A 26,274-nucleotide genomic window follows, 5' to 3' on the forward strand; every position below is an offset into this window, starting at 1 on the left:
GCTGGAACGGCTGGATCCAGCTGTGCTGGGGAGTCATACCTGAATTGCACATGGCTCAAGAGCCACCCTCTGGTCACTTCTTTCTTAAGCAAACTGCCAAATAGCTTGAGAGCAGAAATGCTGCACCAAAGAACTTCTACCCTGTGGTTAAGTAATGTCTGTCTGATGGCAGACATATTTCATGAACATCTGCATAAAAGGGTCTTCAGCATTCATTATGAAGCATTGCCCCATGAAAACTGAGTAAAAATGGAGGTTTGTAAAACAGAATTAAAAATGTTCTCTACTGCAGGAGAATCCTTTCAGCAGAGGTAGGATAGATGGGCTCACTAAAATAGTAAGTGATATAAAAAGAAAGTGGCTTCATGCAGAGGACAGTCGTTTCCAGTTAAATGGCAAATAAAAAAATAAGTAGTGAGTCAGTTCAAATAATATTGTTTGGGGTAATCCATTTGGGTGTGCTTATATAATCTATTAAAAAAAATCTACATGAAAATGTCTGTACTCAGTCTTAAGAGTCTTGTTCAGATTTATGCTCTTGGACTTAAAGGTTATTTCTGTATGGTTTACAGACACAAAAAAAGGGTTTGTTCTTTTAGAAAACTCATGGACTAACAAAATTTTCATGCAATAACCTTCTGGATTTAAACATGCTGCCTCAAATATGACTCAGTTATTAGATTTGTAAACCGCATATGGGAGGATATGGTGTCATACTCACTGTAAGCAGATACGTATCTTGTACCACCTCCCAAAATAGCAGTTTCAGCTGCAGGATCTCAGCTTTCCCTTGTGCCAGTGCTAGCAGGGAGCAGATCTGGCTGAGGACTAACCTTCATTTTATTTTATTTTATTTTTTTTAAACAAAACAAACCACACAGTTTTCAGCAAGGTCAATTTGCTTGGCTGAGCCAACACGCTGAGGGGATGGAAGTGCAAGGCTAAGGGCAGAGCGAGAGCAGGAATCACCTTCCTGGCCTTCATGTGGTTACAGTGTCATCACACTCAATATGAACATGCATATGCAGAAAACATACAGGCAGTTTAGGACATCAGAAGCAGCTGGGTCCATGCCAGCATACCATAATTGTTGATAAATCATGTTGCTAGATTTTGCATTTGGGGTTTTTTTGTGTAGTTTTGAGGTTGTGGGGTTTTTTTAAGACCGCTAGCTCTATATTCTACAAGGACTTTAGGCTAAATCAGAGCAATAATTAGCTATGTAACTATGTGCAGCAATTTCTCTATTAGTGAAACAGAAGGAAATCTTGACAGATTTAGATGAGAGGGAAGAAAGGACAGCAGTTTTCCCAGGAATAAGACACATGTTTCAGAATAAGTGCTGTGTATAAAGAAGATGACAGTAGGCTCAGTAGGATGTCAAAAGATATGGGTATAGTAATGCCTGCATTATTATTTGTTATGAATTTCAAAGACTGCAGACTGGCCTCTGGAACAGTTTATTAGCTGGGCTCAGCAAATCACTTCTGTCCTTGTTTACTGGTATAAGCGAGCAAAAAGGGAATAATACTGTAATTCAAGGAATTACAGGGGATTCATTACAGAGTGTTTGCACCATGTAGCCAGTTGTTAAATGATATAAACATTAAAAAGGCAAGACCCCACTTATGCTTCTGGAAGGGTAGAACCTTTGTATTAAAATGAAAAATAATGTTACACAATTTGAGAGCAATAATCCAAGAGGGGATTGTTGATTCATGTATGCTGTAAGAAAATCATTGTGAGCTACTGCAGGCTTCTATTTATTTTTCCAGGTCTTCACACACCACCCCCCCAACATGGTAGCTGAACTGTGACTGAAATATTGTTTTTCCATCCCCAGATGGCAGTGCTGCCTTCCAAGATAATAACAGTAGTGCTGGGAGAGAAATGCCTGTCAGTCTCTGGCTGGCTTACATGCCCTGTTTCTTTGTTCCAGGGGAAATATGCTACAAATTCTCACGTAACAAGACTGGGGTAATCAGGATGGGCTTGCTCGTCTGAGTCTGACACAGCAGCCATCTTCCGAAAGAGGCACCCGTCAGATCACAGCCCATTCATAAGAAATGACATCTGCAAATGTGAGTTGGAATTTCTACTGAACTTTAAACATGCAGTTTCTAATATCTTCCAGGTGGACTGGAGAAGAAAAAGTGAGATGGCCAATGCGGCTCTTAAAGTAGCTGCAAAAGCAGACTGTGTGTGCTAATCTTGGTCCACAAGCCTTTGGCATCAGGCCTAATCCTGCTTCCATTTTCCTCACAAGCACAATCCTCATGGTCCTCAGCAGAATAGGTGCTGAGCAGTGTTGTCGGCTGTTCAATCTCACCTCAGCTTCAGGGTGAGAGGCTCGCTTGGTCCCCCTCTGTGCTATAGTCCCTGTATTTGCACAGTCCCTTCAGGTACCTAAGAACTGAGCTCAGTTATCCCATCCTGGGATACCCCACTGGGGTTTAATAATGCACCTTTAGTGGACAAGCTTTATGTTAATTAATTAATCCTAGACATAAAATAAAGGGTCTAACAGAATAAAAGAACTCTGGTGCTTGAAAGTGGCTGCCGGCTCCAGTGGCACGCTGAAGAGGGAACAAGGAGATCTCAGCCCCTTGAGAGGACCCGGGAGAGTCAGCCCAGTTGTCACAGAAAGTAAAGCTTTTCCAGCTGCTGACAGCCCAACTAAACGGTCTAGCATGTTCCCTTGTACTTTGGAAATGATGAGAAAGGTCCTTCCAGGCTGGGAGGATATGATCATTCTGAAGGATCTTCACTGTCATTACAGCTTTTGTGGCTGGCAGGCAAGAAGCAGAAAAAGGGCTTTATAATAGCAGTGTTTGCATCTTGTTCCTTTCCTTCACTGGAGGTACTCGTGTGTGTGGAGCCCTCTCCAGAAATTTCTGCCACTTATTGAAGATCCTAAGCCACAGGCTGCAAAAGAATACTCTTAAAGATAATCCTCTGACCCTCTCCCCTGGCCACCCATTTTGTGGTGTACAATTCAGTGAGGAGAGGCTTTCCCACACTTTTATCCACATGGTCACAGAGCTGGTAGGGAAATGTGAAATGCAAGCAGAGCTGGCGTGTGCCGTGCCCTTCCCCTACCAAGCCCAGGCGATGAGAGGACAAGGGGGCTCTCCGGGTCAGAGCTGGACAGGGAGGAGGGAGGGGAAGACAGCAGTAACCACGCATGGAGCCTGCCGCAAAGGTTTCAAGCCCAGTCTCTTCTGGAGGTGGTGCTGCTCTGTGCTGCTTTTTAAGTGGAGCAAGCAGTAAATAGAACCTGGCCTTCCCGGTTAATAGGATAACAGAAATGCAGATTTAGTTCAGAGCAGCTACTGTGTTGCTAATGATGCTTAGGTCACAGTTTCCATCCTCAAGCCCTCCTTTATCCTCCTTTATTCCCTTTGCTTTTCTAGCTAAATACATATATGAACATCCCTTTTTCAGTAGGGAAAAGTTTATTCTCACTTTTAAGGTTTCTCTAATTCCCCCACTCATCACCCCAAATTCCTGTCATGTCCAGAGTCATGATTTCCAGCCACTCACCTTCATGGCCACCTCTTCTGCTGACTTCAGAAACTACTAACCCACCCTACCTAAAATGAAGAGTTAAACATAAATTGCGTGTTCTTAGCTCTACCACAGCTGGAATTTCTCTTCTCTGCTAGCTGTAGAGAAGCTTATGGAAAAAATCAGAAAAACTTTAAACTAAAAACTTTAAAATCAAACACAAAAGCATTAATTTTTTTTCTTTTTTGTTTTTCCCTGGTGGGAGCACTCAGCCTTCTAGCCTAATGACAATTGGAAGACTGCCTTATCTCTCCAGCACATACATAGTCCAACAGATAAACATTTTTTTAAAATAAAAAGCAATAGAGATAACATTTGAAACAGGGGGAAGGAATCTGTCCTTCAAAACAGGATTTGGATTTTACAATATTTTCTCAGTCAAAAACCTTCACCTTCTCAAACACGTTAGCAAAGATTAAAAGATATTTTGGTTTAAAAATCTGTATTATCAAACCCCTAAAATATCTTTTTTCCCCTGCCTTTTAAAATCTGCATACACAGGGAAGAGGGAGAAGGAACTCAGTCATTTCAGCCATTTGAAGAAGACACATCTGCTCATCCTCAGAAATTTATTTCAGCTGAAACGAACACACCTGAAATGATTATATGGGAAACCAAGCTTAGCAACTCCAGTTTCCCATTTCCAGTGATTACAGCACTTTGCAATTCTGATATTTTTAACCTGCAGAATATGGCAGGCTGAAATATAATCTTGGTTTATTTTTTAAATAACCAGATTGTTCAGTTCAAAAGAAAACCAACACAAAATAAAAGCAGTATTTCTGCTGCTTCAGAATAAAGATTCTTCCATCTTTTAGAATAAGGTTGCTGCCAAACTGATGATTTTTCCATGGCTATAACATATTCTTCATTTAAAAATGAAATATGTAAAGTTTACTGAAAACAGAGATATTTTATCTGGAATGAAAAACCCCAGAACAGCCTTTTTTCCTCTAAATAGAAGAGGAAGTTTGTAACTGCTTTTTATGATTTTGCTTATATATGTACTGAAAATTATGTCTGATATAACTTGGGAACAGCATCTCCCTCTTATTTCCAATGTATCAAATTGGAACACAGTAACAACATTTGTTGCTATGGTTGGATTAAATCACCCTGACATTAATATTATACATCCTTCATTATTAATAGACAATGTAAAAAAAAAAAAAACCCATAGCTTTGGTGTCTTCTTTTCAACACCAAGGTGGTACAACAAGGTTTAAAGATTTCTCCTTCTTTTGTAGGGGAACACATGTATTTCTCTGCCTTTGTGTGGAAAAAAAAAAGGCCAGCATTAATGTTAGAGTATCTAATCAGAAGAAGAATAAAGATTAATTTTTTTAGGAGCAAGAACTAAATAAAAAAGGACTATGAACTTCCTTATGCCCAAGTTTTATTCCTGTTTTGGCCAGGGAACCTTAGTCGGAAATACATGGGTTGCATAGGAGAGATGTCTGTCTAATGTTAGATTTTCCTTTGAATCAAAATCCTCTGTCTAACTGCTTGGGTCAAAAAGGGCAGCTGTGTTTTGCAGCTTAGCTGGCAGAACTTGGTTAAATGTCTGTCTCCTGACAAATCAGTATTTTTGAAAACAGAGGTGACTCAGAGACATGTGAGGCAGGAGGGCTGTGCACCTCAACAGCTGGCAGCTGCTTTGCTCTCCAAATCCTCCCGGGGAAGGGAAAGTTATAAGGAATGTTTATTTTGATTCAGTGGCATGTATTGTTAATAGGCATACTATTAGGGCAAAGGGCAGCAGCAGATGCCCCTTATCTGATTTTCCCGGTTTGAGTAAGTGGGAATATGTTGCAGGTCCTCTTCCATAGCTGGGCATCACTGGGAGCCCTCCCACTCCTTGTTTTGTCTTTCTGCCATTGACTACTATGCAGCTGGAGGATAAGGTTTATTCCAGCCATTTTAATGGCAGTGTTCATCAAGACTACTAACAAACATGAACCACGGCAGTGGCACTTTGTGTTTCAGAAACATCTCGTCCTGTCTTGCACAGTGACAGATTTTGTTTTCCTTACTAATGTGAAAAATCAGTTGGTGAGCAACTGCACTGATTTCACCGGGTGAGCTGGAGGGGGCCATCCCTCGGCACTCACAAGGACGAACCAGCCTGCCCCCCCCCCCCCCCCCCCCCTCCCAGGGAGCAGGGTTGCACTTGGATCCAGATTGCATTTCAGCCAGATATTGTCAATTCCCATTAACTTTAATTCTTGATTTATTTATTCACAATTACTATCCAGAATATTCAACCTGGACCAGATTCTGACATTTTGAAGGCCTCATTACTAGTCAAAAAGGGAAGCCTACATTAATTGTCAGTAAGATGGTGTGACTATTATCAAAGTGCAACATACCCACATGTCTGTTATCAGTGAAGGAGAAAGTCTGCCCACTTTATGCTAAATAGAGTTTTTACTCAGGGTGGGGTTTTGATTCTGGAAGTTAAATCAAAATGCAGAGGGTATTTCCAAAAAGAATTATTATGAAGGGATACAGAAAAGGAAGCTGAAGCAGGGAGAATGAGAAAGAAAAACCTGCATGGAAATTTTTTCCCTGAATGCGTAATTTGGTTGGAGGGAAACAGACTATGGAGAGAAAAGGAGAAGTTGTCTTTTCTTTTGATTCACTGGAGACTGGAGAAAGGTTGTTGGGAGTGGTACAGGAGTACTCCTACTGCTTCTAAAATTTCTCAGGGACTTGATTAGTGTAGCTTGCTCAGGTTTAAAGAGGCTGACTCATTTGTAGGAAGAAAAGAATATTTCCATAGGGCAGATATTTAAGACCTGTTTTATTTCTATTTTTCTTGCCCAGTTTCATGGGGCATTACCACAGATGATCCAGGAATTTAACTTCACAAATTTCTTCCTATTGCAAAGACCCTTGATCTCTTCTTCTCTGTTGTGAGACAGACTGTAATAATGTCTTTTTCCTGTTTAACCATAACCCAGGGTACTGAGGGGTATCTGCTATAGATGTTTATGTAGTCCCATAGACCTTTCTGAACTAAATTTGTCTTTGTCTGTATCACTGACAGAGATAAATCTGTTGGAGGAAAGAACCACTTAATGACACCTAATGCCATCACACAGAGACATTTGCCATGAAATCACATGAGAGCTTGTAGCTTGCTCCCTGTGGAGCACAGGACGTGAGCTCAGGCAGAACTCCTACCCTCGGGGCTTTGTAACATACAGTCATGGCAAGTATTTATCTCCAGTTTTCAAGTTCTACATTAAAGTAAATCGGTTTAACCAGCTCCCATCCAGTGCACTTACTTCATTAAGAGGTAATGTTTGACCATCATTTCTCAGAGTGGTCTAGTATAAAGGGGAAAAAAACCAACAGGATAACTTGAAAGATGATCACGTTTTGGTACTGACTACCAAACTTTCTGTTGGATTATGAGCTACCTGATAGCTATTCCTCAGAAATGACCTAATAAATCACCACTCAATAATATGGAAAAGTAAAATACACAGATCGCTTTGGAAAGTTATCAGTCAGCTCATTTCTGTTACCTTTGCAACGCTTCTTTCTGGAATAGGTGCTGGAGGGATCTCTTTGTGGCACTGGCTATTTCCACTCACTGAGGCCAGCTCAGTTGTTTGAAGATGCTTACTCCACTGGGAAATTTATCTGATGTACACTCTGTGATGCTTTATCTCATTCTGGTAAGAAAACTGTAGGATAGACTTGGTAGGAGATTGTAAAAATGCTTCCCAGAATAAGTGGTAAAACTTTTTAGAAATGTGTGCTTTTTGCTCATCTTGGGAAAGTTTTACAAATATGGACAGTGTTTAGCAAATCCAACTGAAAAAAAATATAATTATAGTTCAGATTCATGGGAGCAGCTGCAATGGGATGTAAGTGCTGAGTTTCGCTTCCAGGTATTGACCATGCATGATGACAGTATTGACAGACAAGATGACAAAGACAGAAGTGCTTTTTCTTGGGATTTTCTATGTGGGAATCTATATGGCCCTAGTTTTGAAACTCTAGACATGCCACCAGGAATTCCTCAGTAACCACCTTTTTTCCTTATAGGGAAAAGATCAACTAATCCTCCTAGTATTTTGCTAGTAACGTAATTTGCCTGTAATTGCCTTTTCCTCATTATTCAGGGTCTTGTGTTAAAAATTCAAGAGCTAGTACAACTCCGTTCTGTTTTCTTAAGTGTTAGGGCTTGAGTTTCCCAAAGGTAGTTTTAGCTTTCTCTATTGCTTTCCCTGCTGTACAGTCTAACACTGAACTATGACTGCAACTACCAGTTGACCCACTTCTGTGCTCCTAATCTGAAAAATAATCCTAATTTAATTTATAAAAGAATGTTTGCTAATTTTTCTTGGCATGGGAGATTTGGATTGAGAATTAAGGTTTTTCTGGTGTTGATATTCACAGTATGTTTTCAGTCATGCTTTGTAGTACATTTCTTCTTTTTCCCATAATGACTCAGTTAAATACAAACAGTTTCTTGTGGAAAAGTGAAAGCCCAGTTTCTAGAACATTTTCTTTTTCTCTGTCTGCCAAGTGTCTGCTGGGGCACCTTTTTTGATTCTTGTTATGAACCTGTGCTAAACCCTAACAAAGTAAAAGGAAATGTTCCCCGTGGAGGAATCTGACTTTGGATCAGCCCCCCAAATAATGTCAGACTCCAGTCTGGGTGTAACTGGCTTCTCCTTCCCCAGCCCTCCCACATCTTTGCAATGCATTGAGGGAAGGAGAAAAGCTAACACTGTTGTAATATCCTTTGCTCATTTAAAAGCAATGCTTTTAGAAGGAAATAAATATGACATTGTGTACCTACTTATAATAGCCATGGGTAAAATTATGCCGCCTTGCTTATTGTTCTTTACATATATTACCAATTGAAAAGGAAATGAAATTTGAATTAATGGACCCATTTGTACAAACATGATTGTTAATATTAATATGCAGGGTAAGTCAGTTGGCAAAAGCTGAAATAAATTAGTGAGTGCCTTGAACACAGTATTTCACTGGAGACTAACTGCACAGATGCTGAAAATACATTCCTGTAGTTAAACCAGAGTGCAAGGAGAATTCTTTTAGAGTTCAGGGGAAATATCGAAGTGCATATTCCCCACAGTATGCTCTTATGGTCCAAAAGTCTACATGCGCTGCCGGGAGATTACTAGTGTTTACTGAGAAAAATCACTCTGTGAAAGAAGGAGCTGGCGGAAGTAACAACCTTCGCCATTTCCTTCCACAGCTGCTGGGCTCACACTGCCACTGCAGGATATTCTAGATGGATTTTTCTGTTTAAGAAATATCCACAGGCTATTTGTTTTTTGTAGTCTCAGGCAGAATTGTTAAAACCCAGTTTTTGAACCCTGTCCACCTGGGTAGTGCTCAGGCTAACTTCCATGTGCCTCTGCTGGAAGGGCAAGCATCACGAGCAGAAAGACTGCAGGTACATCTATTACCCTCAGATGTGCAAGCTCACAGGATATAACCCTGTCCCTAATTAAGGGGTAAAGCTTTGGAAAGCTCACAGGGACTGTCGTTAGTAGATTAGAAGTTTTGCTAGTTGTTTATTCATGTTTCTAAACTATTCATCTGAAAACATTCCATCCATGATCTTTCATTATGATGGTGAAAGCCATGTTTTGTTCATCAAGTCCAAATTTCTCTTAATTATTAATTATCTTCCAAGAAATGAGATTCTGGGGAGAAGAAAAGCCACTCACCATAACTACACGTCCTTGTTTGTAATCTCCTTCATTACCTCCGATTCCTTAAAAAAAAAAAGTAAGGTAGTTTTGGTGGCCCATTTCAGAACCAAGTTTAAATTACCTTACTGTGACAAAGCTGTCAGTCTCTTAATCTGAAGAAACTTTGCAGATCAATTAAAAGCTGCCTTTTTTAATAAGGAAGGGCAACTTTTCCCAAAATCAAATAATCCTCTTGGAAATGGACTTTCTTTGCTTCTGTGAAATCATTCACATTTTCTTTCATATTATTCATTCATCACGATTTTCAAATCTATCAGTGGAATAACAATGTTAGAAAAAAACAGAACAATCACAAAAGTGTTATATTCTGCATCTGAATGATAAGAATCCCATTAAAACTCAACATTAAAGCATTGTTTGCTGGAAGAAAAAAATATTCATGGCTTTGATAAAGAAAAACAAAAACAACCTTGGCTTTTCCAGCTTTAATCAAGTAACTTGTGACCCAGTAAGAGCTCTGCACTGCTGAGTTATTTTTGGAGCATTTATCACAGGTGTTTCACATGTGTTCAGCCCATCCTGATTCTAATCTCCTTAATATGCTTAACAATAGTAGGGCAGCTTCTGAGAACAAGCAAACTGGCTCTTCTCTTTCTTTTGAACTGTGTTCTTACACAAGCATTATTTATTTGGGATGTGAATCCCTTTTCCAGCACTCATTCCATCTAAACACTAACTCCATCTGTGTAGGGGGGCTACACTACATCGCTAAGCAGAAAAATTCCTGCTGTATGAAGACAGAGAGACATTCATGGACAAATCTAAGACTTAGGCCAGTTCCTTTCACTTTTCTACAATGTTCAGTGTACTGAATATCAACCATTTGAAGGAACTTTCCTCTTCTGGGTGCCCACCATTTGGGGTCTTCTCATCCAGTTCACTGGCACCTGGGCCATATAATGGGCCTAAATCATGATGCTATGCAAACAGGAGCAGAAGTTATCCACTGTTCTCTAATTAGCCTCATTAATTCATTACTTGTAAGAGCTCCTAGCTTCACTGGTCCTATGATGGATTGCAGCAAATTCAATGTGGATCCCAAGCCAAAGGTGAGGGCATGCAAGAGAGCAATGTCCATGAGATTATCTTCAGATCCAGCAGCGAATATTTCTGTTTAAGTATTTAACATTTTTTTTAAGTACTCCAGATCATTTTTCTTCGAATGATTATTCTTTTGCTGTGTGATAAATAAGACTCTGCCTGAAGATACCAGAGGGCATGTGGCACCAGAATAATATCTCTGCAACATATTTTGAGTGGTGATCACACCATTTCTAGCTCACCATATGGCTTACTGCAGATGTCCTAGCATTAAAATGACCTTCTTCAGTACATAAAGGTCACAGATGCAGAATTCAACATTTTGTAACCCTTGGCAAGGTTACAGGCTATGCAGGGAGTACACCTGTTGTCTTGCCTGCAATTCAGAATGTTGTTACCCAATGACTGACTGAAATACAGGGATTGAAATTTAGTTTGTATTGCTGTTAGTAACATCAGTTAATATAATTAATGTTATTTAAAAGTTCAATGTGCTGAGATTAACAAAAATGTTAACATACTAGAATCAACTTTTATATAGGTTTTATTTTGGTAGCCCTAGTAACAAGAAGCATCATATCCTTCTTTTCTGAATCTCTTTCAATGGTTATTTTCTCTTTTTAAGAAAATAAGAAATAGAAAGTAAGTTATGGCAATGATCAGGCGTTTCTGTATAAAATAGTTAAACTTTACTCCACTCAACAAAGACTTTTTCTGCATTTTAGTATCAGAGTGGGCAGGTTTAACCACCTCCCTGTGTCTTGTCCCACAGAAGCTGCTCTGTTACTGAAGGTCTGATCTGGGTTTCCCTGCCCTTTGCACCACTTTCTGTTTCTCTGACAGAAAAACCTCGGCGTGTTCCCCAGCATGTTTCTCCTGCTGCTCCACGCTGCTTCAGTCAGGCAGCATGTTGAACAAGATGGAACACTTGACTTCTTGATTTAATCAAGATTGCAAAGGTCAATATAGGACGCAGATAACCATGGAAACACACTTCTGTCATAGGAATGTTCAACAGTATTGTCTTTTGCTGGTTATCACTAGAAAAAGTTGTAGTTTACATACATCTCTGAAGAATTGCTACATAGGACGTTTTAAACAGCATATTCTAAAGTTAGGATAGAATAGAATAGCACAGAATAGAATAGAACAGAATAGAAATATTTCAGTTCAAAGGGACCTACAACAATCATCTAGTCCAACTGTCTGACCAAGTCTGAGCAAAATTTAAAGCGTGTTATCAAGGACGTTGTCTCAAACACTGACAGGCTCGGGGCATCGACCACCTCCCTAGGAAACCTGTTCCAGTGTTTGACAGTAGTGTTGGTAAAGAAATGTTTCCTAAGTTGTGCTTGCCATTGTTCTTTCCAGCTGACCATCCAAAAGTACTTTTACTCAGCCACTGCAAATTCAGTATTCCTTTTGGAAGGATTTCACCAGTACAATGCTAATGTATTCAGAAAGATCTCAAAATCATGTTCCCTCAGCCAGTCTCACAGCACCCTATCACATACACTGTTTCTGCCTGCTCTCTGCATCTTCCTTAGCAGTGAGCTTTCATGAAAGCTACTGATTTAGTTTGTTTAGGGTATAACCAAAACATGCTCCATAACCACCTTATTGAACTAGCAACACCTAACATGGGAGCATTTCATTAAAAAGAGATACCAACCAATGATCTGGGATGTGACCTTTTTTTGGTTATTATAAAAAAATCCTGAGGCATATGAAAAGCTAACAAAACCAAAAATAAATCCAGAAAAAAACCCCAAGACTGTATTTTATTCCCACAGGTAAAGGGGCAAAAGGAAGTTAAAAGGCACAGAAGGTAGAGTACATGATGCGCGGTGAGATTGGCACAGCATTATGAAGCATCTAATTTCAGCTGCCAAAGGGGCTTATATTGATTTTTTTTTCCCTCCTCTGTGTGTGCTTTTATAGAGACTTGAAATAAAGTCTCCATTTTGCTCTTATGAAAACCACGTTTCTTGGAGGCCAATGGGGGGGGGGGGGGGGGGGGGGGCAGGGACAGGGAGGGGGACAGAAGGGAAGAATAGCTCTTTCTGCTCAGAAAAATAGCAACCTACTTAGCACTTACCAGAGGATTACACACCCTCATGTTCTAAGAGGTGCCTGTTAAGGTACATAGAGGGGAGCTAGATGCCTTAGGAGTATTTCAAGAGTGATTTAAATCCATGCAGGCTGCTGTGTGTTTCCCCATTTGTGCATTGTGAGAGAGATCCTGATTCCAGACACCCCATTTGGAGCTATAGAACTTAAATTAAGGGCAAAGAACACAGAGCAATTCAGAAATACCTCCATTTGTACATCATAATTGAAGTTATTGAAGAGGTTATTACAAGGAAAATTCTCTTTCTTCAGGGCTGCTCCAGCAGCTACAGTCTGACTCCTTGATGTTCAGACAAGAAATATGGAAAACTTTGGTCATGGTCCAGGTTTGAGTGGCTGAAAAATCATCTCTTCATACAGTCAATAATTTCTGACAGTTGAGAAAACTCTAAATCTTTTAAGGATCAAAGGAAGATTTATAAGCAGCACAAATACCTGAATTTGTTCCTTTTTTAGAGAGGTTGTTATTCTGAAGTAAAAGGTGCAAAAGGTCTAAGAGGTGTTAATTAACACTTATTAACAAATACGTTTTACTGCAGCATGAGAAAAGGAGAGAACTCACCTTTCCTTTACTTTTCCCCGTCAGTTGCTGTGGAGAAGCTGCCACCAAAGCCCCTCCAAACTTATATCTCTGCCATGCCTTTCTAACAGCTGGAGAAGTGTCCAGCCTTCTGCCTTACAAACTTGTTTGAGGTTGTTCCCTGCACTGTGGTTCTGAGCTTTAAAATGGCCAGAGGCCACAGCAGATATTTGGCTTTACATGGGAGACTTGTTCCATTGCTTTTTAGGACAAGGGTTAAAACCAAAATAAAGTCTGTTAGAATTCCAGCAGAGGAAAAGTAAAGATACAGTAAGTAGTCTGAATTAATTGCTATAAATGTTAGCTGCCTCTCTCTGCTTGGCACTGTAGCAGACCAAAATTCGAGCTATCTAAATGACAGTTTTAAAGAAGGGGGAGGGAAGGGACGGCAACAAAAAAATTCTCATGATTCAAACATCTTTCCTTTTTGCCTCCACATTATCTAGCTGAATTAAAAACTCAGCAGGAAATTAAACACATACACCTAACAAAGAACTGCTCAGAAGATGTTATGTGTGATTATAGATGACTCATTCTCATTTTGGAAGACTGGTCTCCTTTAAAGATTCTAGCAAGCTCTATTCTCTTATTTTTTTCAAAACAGCATTTTACAACTCCATTTTCTAAATATGATTTATAGTTATCGTTTATGTCATACAAAATAGGAACTGTAACAAGCTTCTTTTAATACTGCTTTCTATCTAGTCAAGTGATTATGAATTTATATGCCAGGTTCACAAATGAAAATATTTTAGCACCCTGTTTTCCCAGCCCATGGAAAGAATTCCTTTCTACTTTCTAGGTGCCTGTGAATTATATTTTTAAACTAGTGTGGAGCTAGCTGGAGGCTCTACTGAAAAAAAGAAAAAAAAAAAAAAGCAATGTAATAATAACATTGCAAGCCATGCAATAATACTTAACACTTACATGGCACCTCTTACATAAAAGTCTGCAATGCCTTCACAATGATTGGAATAATTATTTTTCATAACACTCCTAAGATGCTGAGAACAGATACGTAATGAGCACTCAGTAAAGGATGGAATCACCAGAAGTTATCATCTCTAGTGTAGTGGACAACCAATGCTTGAAGTCCTCATCAATAATAAACAGTTTAAACAGTAACTTGGTTTCTATCACTGAAACTGTCTGGGGATTTGAGTTTTCAGCATGTTGTTCCTGAGCTGGAATTTGTCCAAGATATCCGTGTTAAGAGGCAAACTGTGGCTTTCAGAAAAATTGCTGAGTGTTAAATGATCAAAAAGGGGTCACATCCCAACAGTAGGCCCCATCAAAGGATTAGACCTGCATCATCAGGGTGCTCTTTAATAAACCCCTATCAGAGTATTGGCTCAGTACAGACTTAAAAAGAAGACTGCAGTCTAGTGAATCACCAGCACTGTTTAGTGCAGACTGAGTGTAATGTCACTTAACTTGAAGGATTTGACATGATGAGAACACAAAGTGGTGAAATGTACAGCCTACAACCATCGAGGATTTGTGCTTTCAGAAAATGCATTTGAAATATTGTGCTAAATTTACAAGGACTATACTCAACTCCCTACTATACCAGGCAATCATTATCACTGTAAGAGGTGCACCTATAGGAAGGACTAAGGTGGCCCTGCACACTGTACTGTAAGATCCTGTTATTAACTGCCTGTAACGTTTAACAACTTGAATGGCTCAAAATAGTGTTTTCCCTGCTCAGATGCACCATTTATTTGTTTGTGAAAGTTTAAGGTGCTTCCAGAACTGAGATTACTAATGAAAGAGTGCTTTTCTCAGATTAAAAAGGTAAAATACTAGCAGCTGTTTGACTGCAAAACTCTATTGCGTCCAAGCCTTGAAGCCAACAGGTTATTACATTGTTTTGAAAGATAGCGTGCGTCTCTTGCTGTTTTTGTGAAAATAAACTACAGCTGGCCCAGACTCCACTCAATAGTAATTTACAAGTCTGGTAGAAAAATTCTCACATGTTCCTGACAGTGGCCTGAACTTGACATCCTCTCTCCTTGTCCAAGGAATTAATATCTCTTATCTATTTACCCCTGAAAGGCTCTAAGCTATCCTAGAAAACATTTTTTTTTCCTCATCAATGGGAAAAGTTGGCCCAAAACACAGAGTGGTAAGGAACTGGAGGTAGGCAATGTGCAGAGGAGAAGACAAAGTAGAGGACAACAGGGAGACCTAAAATTGTGAACAATTAATTTGAAACAGAAGATCTCGAAGGGAATGAAAACAGAAGAGTGGGAAGTTACTTGAAGGGAGAAGAGATTAAGGAAAAAAATGAGCAAGCTTCTGTTGAGTGGCAAAAGAAAATGGGAGGCATGTTTAGTAGGGATGATAGAAGTAGGCACTGGAGAGCAAGGAAGAATGGAGGTGGGCAAGATTCAGGAACTGGGGAGATGAACATAGATATAACAGAATAGGTAAGAGAGAGAACATTTCTGTATCCCATGTCCATGAGTCTGAACATGGACTAAATAACAATCTGTGAACTCTCCCAGGGAACTCTGTTTTCCCAGCTTCTTTAAATGGCAACTCTCGATACAGCTTAGTAGAAATTCACCCTTAGATTTTTAGGTTTTTTTCTTCCCCTTGAATTTATAAAGCTTCGTTAGAAGCTTGCTTGGACAGCTAAGCTATGAACTTAGATTTTAGGAAATGACAGAATCAACAGTGACTGATTCTGTTAGATTTTGCCTGGTTTGGGGTTGGAAGGTTTTTTGGTGTTGCAATGAATGGCTTATATTAAATAGAGGCAGCTATCTAGGGGGAGAGAAGGAAATCTGTAGCTATTTGTAAAAAAAAAAAAAAAAAAAAATAAAAAAATCCAAAGCTGAAATGGAAACAGCAGAGGAAGGAGAGAGCAATTGGAATGGGTGCAAGGTTTTAGAACCTTTTCTGAACTATATTGTTGGTGATAATTGAGCCTGAGCCAGTAAAGATTGAAAGTGATAGTCATCAGCTGGCCTATGAAAAGCTTTAAGTTTTGCTAGAATCAAAGAATATTTTTCTTACTGACAGAAAGAAGTACTCTGAAATTATTTGTATGGGTATGGAATATGACCTTGTTTTGCCAAAGGACAACCGGAACATTGTGAATTCCATGTGATGAGAGCAGAAGCGTAGAACCACATCTAGTTTTGGGACATGTGGTAGATCTTCAAGGGGAAAAATTATGTTGATTTCCAGTGACCTTTTCTGGAAGGCTACAGACCACTCCTCTGGCTCTTCATATTAGTGGTGGACCTGACACCACTGCAAGATAACCGCAACCTCCTTGCATCCACTACTCAGAACTTATGAAGCAGGGTCCTTGGTTTAATCCTTTGACCAAATAAAAGGTATAAACTGGTCTGCTTTGCTAAAGCCCTTCTCAAACTTGCAGAAGCTTTGCTTGCAGACAACTGAGGATATTTACAGATGTGTACAAACTCCAATATCTGACAGCAAACTCCTCCCTCTTGTATCATCACCATTGCTGGGATGCCTTTCAGCATCCTTAGGGAGAGAGTGTCTTTCCAGTCCTTCACTTGCTCAGCTCAGCCCTCTGATGTGGTTGGTGATTTGCCTCTTTTTGTTCTTCTTGAAGAGCCTGTCTCTTTGATGGCAGTCTTTGATGTTCCTGTTTCAGATTCAAAGGTACTGCCTTTTCCTACCATAAAAAGGAAGTTTAAAAGCAAACCAAAGGTCATAGTGATAAATAGAGTCCACGAAATCAAACAAAATTAATTAAGATTGCATAGACAGATTCCTCACAGTCTCCAGTGCAGTGGAAAACCACTGATACTTCAGGGATTTTTCTGTGCATGTTTTTGAATTTAGGGTTGACATTATTTTTTTTTGGCTAGTCATATATGTTTACATATATACTAGTTTAGATAAAATATTAATTATTGTCATTTCTATGAATCATTTCAGATGATATTCACTGCTTTATTACAGTCATTATAACCGTAGTTTAGTCTCTGACTGATGTAACTTTCCTTATTGAAAGACATAATTACTGCTGTCAAGAGTATTTGTTTAGAGTGAGGAGAGGGCTCCTAATAATGTCCCACATCCTTTTTCTCCTTAGGAAACCCTCAAAATCACTTCTCTCTGGTGCTTGGAGTATTTATCCAAACTCTGCAGTAGCGTAATAGTGAAAAAATGAATGTTGGTTATAAGCAGGTACACCCAGAATCTGTCATTTCTTTTATTGGGCAGATATTCTCAGTTATGGACCAGAAAATCTTCTCCTAAGGCACTGGATTTTCAGCTGTGGCAGTAGTTTCAGCCATAGGAAGTTACAGTGCTCAGGGTTGAAACTCCTCTGTGCAGAGCAGTGTGTCATTCACTGCCTTGGCTGCTGGGCTTCCTCCCCCTCCGTTATTCTTAAATGGTGTCATATATTGTCCCTTCTGAATTTTGAAGCAATGAAATAAGCCATTAATATAATAGACTCCTTGACTTGTTTGAGTTTGAATGATCGGAAAATTCATTCCCCAGTAGGGGTTTTTTAACTGTAATGAAGAATTTAAAAACCTAGCTGCATGTCAAGGAACCTACCAGATTTTCCTAAGCTCTTTCAGCTGTAAGGTAGGAAAGAGCAGAGTCCAGCTGTTAGTGGAAGTAGTAGAGGAGAGCTAAAACATTGCTCAGTAGAACTGGCTGGGCTCTACACAGGCCAGTGAGCTCTAAACAAGGAAACAAAATGCATGCTTGGAGAGGATTATACATTCATTATGTCACTGTAGATGTTTTCCACACAAAGCACCAAATTAAGATTTCAACCATTCTGACCGGTATTACATGTTAGAGGATGAGCTGGGGGAGGATGCTAGTGCAATTTCCAGAACCGTATGGTTGTCTACAGAAAGTTCATGGTTAAAGTGACTAAGAGTGAATTTAGGCCTGTAATTTCTATGGCAAAAGAAAACTCAGCTCTTCCAAAAAGCATCAAAAAGTGGAAATTTTATCCCTGAGGAGTCTGACACAATTGTGTGGGGTGTTGAGAACATATTAGCTATTAGCCACAGTTCTGTTCAGAGCCTCACTCTATAAATGATATTGCAACAGCTTTGTTCAGGGGAAAAAAGAGTGAAGATTCATAATTCCTACTGCAGCATTCACTGAAGAGAATGGGACTTAACAATCAAGCCTCATCTTGCCTTTTACTTGGGGAAATGAAGTATCCATTTAAGCCACATGCTTTGCAGGATGTGAATGTTAAAATTCAGACTAGTTCTCTAAAAATATGGATTCCACTATTTGTCAATAACTGGCAACAGCTACATCATGATATTAACCCTCATGACACTGTTATCCCAGCGATGCCTCTGTTTGTCATCTTTCAGTGTATTTGAGGATTTGGACTGGGAATTCCAACCTTTGAGGGTACGAGACAAGTCCTATACCTTCCCCTGCTCAACAAGATTGTAAGGGCAGTTTGAGGCCTTCCAGATCATCAGGATACATAAAGCGGACCACAGAGATTAAACTGAATACAGGGAATAAACCTCTTTACCTGTTCATTGGGTAAACCAGGACATAGCAGAGGTGGGAAATGAGGTAAACTGAGATCTGAGGAAGTGTCAAGGGCACATGGTAGAAGAGGCAGAGATTGACAGATGTCTGTTCCTCAGCCTGTGCACTGACTGATGATGAGTGATGATGATGTGCATCATCCACAGACCTGCACCCACAGCCCATGGGGTGATCCCAAACCAGTGACACTAGGAAAGTGGCTTTAGATGAGCCATAATCTAAAACTGTGAGCTGGTAGCAGTCAGTTGCATATAACTTCTACAGGTGTCATTAGTTTAGACAAATATTCATCTGCCACACGACTCGGACAAATAGATTAACAAAGAAGGTGGTCTTGGGCAGCAAACTGGAGATAGGAACAGCAGTCCAGAGATGAGGAGATAGGATATGGGAAAAGAAAAAGGGAAAGAGACAGGCAGACAGAACTGATGCCTGTGGCCTTTCAAACCCCTGACCTCTCCCTCTTGCCTTTACTGCTTGCACACACAGCATGGCAGACTCTCTACTTAAATTATTGGTGCTATTTTCTTCTTACTCTGTGTGCTTTACTTTGCAACCTAAATAGGTACTTTTACAAATATGAGACAAGTTGCAAAGGCCCTGGGTGAACACTCACAGGCACGCAGGCAGTTAATTTCCTAGTTATCTCAGATGTGGGTTTAAAGAGTGAGAATAATAAAGCAAAATGGGTGAAGGCTCACCAAATAAAAGAAAAGCAAACAAATCTGTAAGTAGAGCTTTCTGGCAGCTTAGAAATGCAGCTTTTAAGGTGGTAGAATAATTAAAGCGTATTTTCTCTTTGACTGTATTTCTGTTATTCCTGTGCCAAATTCTGCAATTTTTCTGGCATTCACACAAAAAGGGAGCACCTGCTCCCTGTTCAAGAAAACTGTAAACTCAAAAATAAAAGCTTCTGAGAGTAAGGCATTTTTCTATCACGTCTTGTTTTCCTCTATCACTTTACAACCTGAATCAGGAAATTATTTTTTAGTAATGTTATATTTAGGTTTTCCAGTATTTTCCTCCTTTTTTTTTTCTTCTTTTTTTTTGTTGTTGTTGTTGTGTTTGGTTTATTTGGGGTTGTTGTGGGTTTTTTTTTCCCCCCAAGGCATTTTACAAGTTGAAAGTAGGAAATCCTTAGGTAGGGATATATTTCATTCTTGACCAATCAAATTGCATTCAGTTTTGGCTAAAGTGAGAACTATTTAAAATAACTATTTGCCTTCAGTAATGTGTGTTGATTGCAAAGATTCTGCAGTATGTTAAAACTAATGAGTGTCTAGAAATGTTCTGCAGAGGCTAGCTCACTAGCTTGATCAGTGTTTCTAGCACCAGCTGTGTCACCAGTGCCTGGCTGCTTCTTGCAGAAGTGGCTATTATGGAAGGGATTATGAGAGGAATAAACCTACTGTGTCCTACCACCTCTCTGAACTCAAAACATATCAACAGTGCCACTGTCTCCTCTTGCCTGGGTCACCCTCTGCATCCCCTCATATTGTGGTAGATAGAGAAAAATGTACAGAGCTCCCTGGATTTACAGCTGGGACCAGCCTCACTCTGCAGTGAGATGATGGTGAAAGTCATTGTGGGGAGGTTTCCACATTAGCCGCTTCTTCTCTATGTATGGGTGTTAAGTGTGGAGGAAGCCCGAAATGACTATTTGTTGTATTTGATTCTTTTGTACCATCTCTTAGAGCAACATTCTTTTCCTTTATCAGCTGCTTATGAGCAAGTATGCTGAAAAATGTCTATTCTGGAGGTATGTAGTTCAAACACTCCTGGTAGTAAATGCTGGATTTCTAATAGAAAGGTACACCATACTGAAGTTGAAAGGCCAAACATCTGAAATATAGGATGTTCCAGTAATTAGGCTGTGTAATCTTATTTTACATACAAATTTGCATGGACAGCTATAGTTCCTAATGCCTTCACCACAGGAGCCAGGTCCAGGTAATATATACATTCTGCATGCAAAGGAGACAGAGCTAAGGATTCCCAGACAACCATGGAAAAGATATTTTCCAAGCTATTCATCTTCAAATCCTGTGGAGCAGCCAGAATTCATGGTGTAGTTACAGAAATCCCTAGTCAGTGTAGAGTAATGGCAGGTAAACATAAAACTGCTCATCACAGAAAATTTTCAAAAAGACCTTTGGAGGCCGTTTAGTCCATCCTCTCCCTCAGAAAGGCAGGACTGTCGCCAACACTAGGTTAGGTCAGCCATGGCTTTCTGTAACTGTATCTTGCAAACCTCCAAGGATGGAGATTTTAGAGTTTAGCTGCACAGCTTGACACAGGGCTGCACTGCAAAGTTTTTCTTCCTAGCAAAAAGTTTTTCCTAATGACCACCTTAACCTCCCTAAGTCCTTTTCTTTTTTACTACCCTTCAGGTGGTTGTTGCCCACGATTAGAGCAACCCTTAGACCCTTCAGCAGACTAAGGCTCTCTCAGCTTTTCCTTGTGACCCAGGTCTATGAGTCACTCCAGTAGGTGGTCCAAATCTCGATTTACTTCTCCACATACAGCCTCACGATTTCCATGCAGAGGGAAATAACAGCTTCCCCATATCTTTTGGACAACTTCTTTCAACACAGCCTGATCTGCAATCTACCTTATTCACAGTGAGAGAGCATACTCAACCTAAAGTGCATCATTACTCTTCTTTTCAGCAGGATTGCTACTCATCCTTTGAACATGTGCGAGCTTACACTGTCCCAAAAGCAGAAGTTTGCTTTTCTCCTTGTTGGATATTATGAGATTTCTGTTGGGCCTGTTCTCAATTTTATCAAAGTCCTTGTGGATTCAGGTTCTTCCATTCATTGTGCAAGTCTCTCCCTCTAATTTAGCATCATTGATAAATTTGCAGCTGGTACATCCCTAGGTCATCTCTTAGGTCATTGATTAAGGCATCAAACAATATGAGAAAGAGTTCAGCACTTGGCGTACCCTGCTCACTGCTGGCCACCCAGCAGATGCTAAGCCACTCATTGCCACCCTGAGCCCAGAAGTACGGGCAATTTTCAGTCCATCCACCGATCATTTCTTCCAGTTCACAGTTCCTAAGCTGCCAAATGAAAATACTGTGGGGTACAAAGCCAAAAGCTTTCCTAAAGCTAAAGTATATCATATCTGCAGGCCTCTCCTTGTCATTTTGTTGATGGAGGCACTCAGGTTTGCTGAACATCGTTTGTCCCTGATAAATCCAAGCTGATTATAACTTTAAACTTTTTGTTCTTCACATGTTTGGAAAAGCATCCAAAAAAGCCTCTGTGATCTTTCCAGGGACTGATGTGAGGACAGCTGGTCTATAAGTCCATAGCTCCTTCCTCTTGCTTTTCTTGGAGATGGCACCCAGTGCCACTATGCAAACCTTCCAGGGAAAGCAGATGGGAACCAGGGAAATGTGCATTTCCTCTGTGAAAGGCAGGGCATCCTGGAATTTCTTTGCCCTTACAGAAGGGTTTGAGCCTGGGAAAGTGCCGTGTCATGGCAGCATCCAGTGTGCTCTTGCTAGTCCTCAAAAATCTGGAGGAGATGGATATTTATCCCAGCTGTCTGTGACATTTGGGTGCAGTCATACTAGCTTTAGGCTTCTCACTTAGACATCTGAATTAACTGGACAGGTCCCCACAGACATAATAATTCCTCCAGTAAATAATCCAGAACTCACAGTTTAATCAGCAATTTAGCTCAACTTCATTCTCAGTGTTTTGGCCTCTTGGGGAAATATTGGTTATAAAGGAATCTGACTCAGTCCCCTCAGTTAAGGAATTACTCCCCTAGGCAGTGTGACTAGTGCTACTGAGTCCAACTGGAAATTTACTTTGTTGCGTAAAGCAGCAAAATATGATTCATATACTGTTAACACTCAACTGCATGTTTGCAATTTGAGCACCTAATGAATTTCAGTTCAACAAATTAATTGCCAGTTTAGCCTGAAAACATTTCAGAGATCCTTGGGAATAAGAAAGAACACTACTCGGTTCCCTCATCTGTGTGGAGCCACATATGACCTCTACAGCTAAGGCTGTCTTAAGAAAAAACATTTTGTCTCTTCAGAACAGCAATCACCAAGCCCACAAAACCATTCCACAAGTGAAGTCAAAAGCTATGGATACTTTTGCTAATTATTACTGGATATTAATGCAAAGATGATAATTCAGATTTCATCCAAAGCAACTGACTCTACTTGAATACAGTCACAGAGACATAAAGTTTTGAAACTGCAAGAGCCTTTTAAAAGATTTTTTAAGAAAATATTTGAAAATTGTTTTGTTTAGAGGTAGTTATATTTGGAAGTGCCTCAGAGGTTGTGGTGTTTAGTTTTGCAGCCAGTACAGTGTGAAACACTTCTGGCCCACCAGAGGCTTCCTGCAATGCAGGCACTGAACTGCTCATCCTTGATCCTTTGGCTTCAGTGACAGTATGGGGAATACTCACACAGAGAGCACCAGCAGCAGCAGGCTACGTTGTGAAAAAGCCACATTTCAAGCCTGCAAGTGGAATCCCCCCCCCCCAGATTTAGTTGTTTCTAAACTGCAACCTTAAGAACTTTCTTCTGTCTCTTGGACAACATTGCTACAAGGGACAGCAAACATGACATTCTAATAGAGATTTTTGGAGAGTGTCACCGAAAGGCTAAATGAAATCAGTGGGGGAAGCATTGTGTGGCTTTGTACATCCCAGGTTTGTGACTGTGGATCCCGTTAAGGGAAACATAGGAAGAAATCCGTCCTAGCATGGATGCCACTGGAATGGTGTTAATTGAGGGCATGGATCATGAAAAATATTGCCAGCTCTGTCACTTGTTACAAGTTGTTGATTTATATGGGAAATGAGAACTACAAAGGTGTGTTTGTGGATAAGCATTCATGTTTCTCTCTAGGTATAAAGGACTGAGAATAGAGGTGAAAAAGCCAAGGACTGAGAAGAATACAAAAGATACACACACATCTAGTGAATATTATCTTGTTCAGTAAGTGACATGTTAATTTCCTCTTTGAGCATTACATACTGTGCCCCTGCTAAAGTTTATTATCAAGTAAATTAAATTGGAACTTGCAACCTTTGGTATATCTGTCAGTCCAGGGAATAAATGCATTTCTTTGGGTTTTTGTTGTTGTTGCTGTTTGTTTTTTTTTAACAGAAAGGAAAATTGACTTTATTTTCAGAGAATAGTCAAGTGAAGTGATGCATGCTGTCTATGCCATATTTTAGGCACTTTATCATGCAGTTTCATGTCTCTACATGAGGTTGCTTAGAAGTTGAAGTATATTAGCAGAAAGATAATTTAAAAAATCCAATTTCTTAAAAGCTTGCCACTTCCATTGTACATCAACTGGCTCTTTAAATAAAGTGAAGTGATGGATGCAAAAGGATTTACGTTAACTTGTCCCTTTGTCTCTAAGCTACTCCTGAAGTAGCTACTCTGCTTTACTTACTGTGCTGATTTCAAAGGACTACAGCAAGGTGTTCACAAAACCATGATGTAAACCTTTAGCTTGCATGTATGAGACTTCATAGAGATTAAGAATGTATGCACCTCCAATTCAAAAACAAAATAGTTTGATCACTGAGAGTTCATGGTCTTTATGCAGTAGAGTTTCATATATGTCCTATAGTTAGAAAACCAAAGACCTAAACAAGAGTTTTCAAACCAGCAATCATAGTCATTCAATTTTTGCAGCCTGACTGCAAGTCATGTGCTGTTGTCTCAGTAATTTATATCTCTGTTTCTCAGAGTTCCTCCAGTAATTATATTTTGATGTATTTATTTGGATTTCATTTGAGTAGGTAGAGTAATGTGTGCAAAGGAAGGCAGTAGATGTCAGTTATCTAGCCGTTGCGGTATTCAGTCTTCCTCATTCTGTATAAATCCACCATCAGCAAGTTATAATGAATGTGATTCCCTAAATCAGTAATTCCTTAAAATCAAATTGTTTTGCAGACTTTTAGAATGATTTTTGTCTGCTCAATATGCTATACAAAAGAATTTCTCTTCAAAATTAAACAGTTCTTGAAAACACAACACTTTAACAATTAAGCCTGTGTCGGGTAGTGGTTTGGGGGTTTGAGATGGATTTTTTTCCCCAAAAATATGATATTTAATCAGAAATTAAGAAATTGCTTCCTGCTGCCATTGCTGAACTCACTGATGGCTTTGTGTGAGTGTGGTTATTGTGGCTGTGAAAAAGAAACCAGGAGTGGCCAGCCATCCAAGGAGGCAGTTAGGGTAGGCACTGCCACTGAAGCAGGGGGTGGCGGAGTGCTGCAGGCGTGGGGCAGAGCAGCAGTCCTCTCATGTTTTGGCTCCTCACTCTTTCTGCAGTCTTGAATTCGACATGTCATTTAAACGATGAAGAGAATGGCTGAGAATTAGAAAGAGGAGCTGGGACTGGACAAGGAGAAAATAGAAAAATAAGATGGATTAGGTAAAATGAAGAAGCAGAAAGTGAGGAACATGCTGGTAATGATAAAAGAATTATAATGGTATTTGATTAGGGACCAGTTTATAGAAACCCCCAAACCTAGTGTACGATTTGCCTACCTGTAGCAGCTGTGATGAAGGATAATGTTTCCCACCTCCTTTTTATTCAAGTGTGACAAACAGGATCAGCAGCAAAGCTGTCTTTGGAACAAGTTTCTCATTCCACTAATCCATCAGCATTATCTCCTGAGCTGCTTCCTTCCCCTGTGAGCCTGCAGCAGATGTACTTACATTGCAAAAAAAAAAAAGAAATCACTTTGCAAGTCATTTCTATCTGTACCGTCAGCTCACTTATGAAATGCAACCCTGGCCGCTTGCACCAAATCTGAGGCAGTGACCCCCTCCATCCTAACTCGTGGTCACTGAGGTATCGGCAGTGACAAGTGTCAACACAAGACAGACAAAAATTGACAAAAAAAACCCAGGACAAATTAAAAAATGAGCAGCCAGCTGGATGCTATCAAAATAAAAGGTAATAGGGTTAAAACAGGAAATGGGAGCACATGAATCTTATGGTCACAGAGACACAAAGAGAAAAAAATCAGTGACCAAGGAAGTGCTTATTACTCTCCCTGTTGTTGAATGAACATATACAATAAATAAATAAACAATCAGGGGGTTGGACAATGCTACAACTTTGATGAGGAGTCTACCTGATGCAAATATGTCTATCCTAGGAAGTGTGAAGGTCCTGGGCATTAAGAAAGGATGTGGCTGTGTCAGTCCTCTGTTTCTCCGTCAATACACCAAGAAACTGTTCTGTCCTTCAACCCAAGTTTACTGCAAAATTTCTGATCTTGCTGTGGAATAAAAAGTAATGATTACAGTGTGCCTGGGTTGATCAGTTCCAGGCGTGGGTACCAGGGATTCAGAAATCTAACAGAAGCAATGACATTGATTCATTACAGTACCTTAAAGAAATCAGTCACGTTCTGGATGCTGTTTTCTATCTCTGCTTGTTGTGAGGATTCATCAACAGTTACGTTTATCTCTCTGCAGATCATCTGATAGCATTGATTGGGAGTGGTGACGCTACCTGTTATTACTAATAAATATGAAGGTGCCATTTTTTTGTCACTACAAGAAATACAAGTTCCCTTGGATAGAATTATATCAAGTTTTGTTTTCAGACTCACCGTGGGCTTTTTATTTATTGCAAAAGCTGCATC

General features: G+C 39.8%; 1 protein-coding gene across 1 annotated transcript in view; it reads left to right on the top strand.

The window, feature by feature from the left end:
• Positions 1-25,841, top strand: part of NAV3 (neuron navigator 3) — a 494,512-nt gene extending 468,671 nt beyond the window's left edge. Inside the window, exon 40 of the transcript XR_013928956.1 lies at positions 25,829-25,841. The gene's annotated coding sequence lies outside the window, so the exon portion shown is untranslated. The remainder of the gene's footprint in view (positions 1-25,828) is intronic.
• Positions 25,842-26,274: the final 433 nt, after the last annotated feature.

Source organism: Falco punctatus (assembly GCF_963210335.1).
Source record: "Falco punctatus genome assembly, chromosome: 6".
NCBI lineage: Eukaryota > Metazoa > Chordata > Aves > Falconiformes > Falconidae > Falco > Falco punctatus.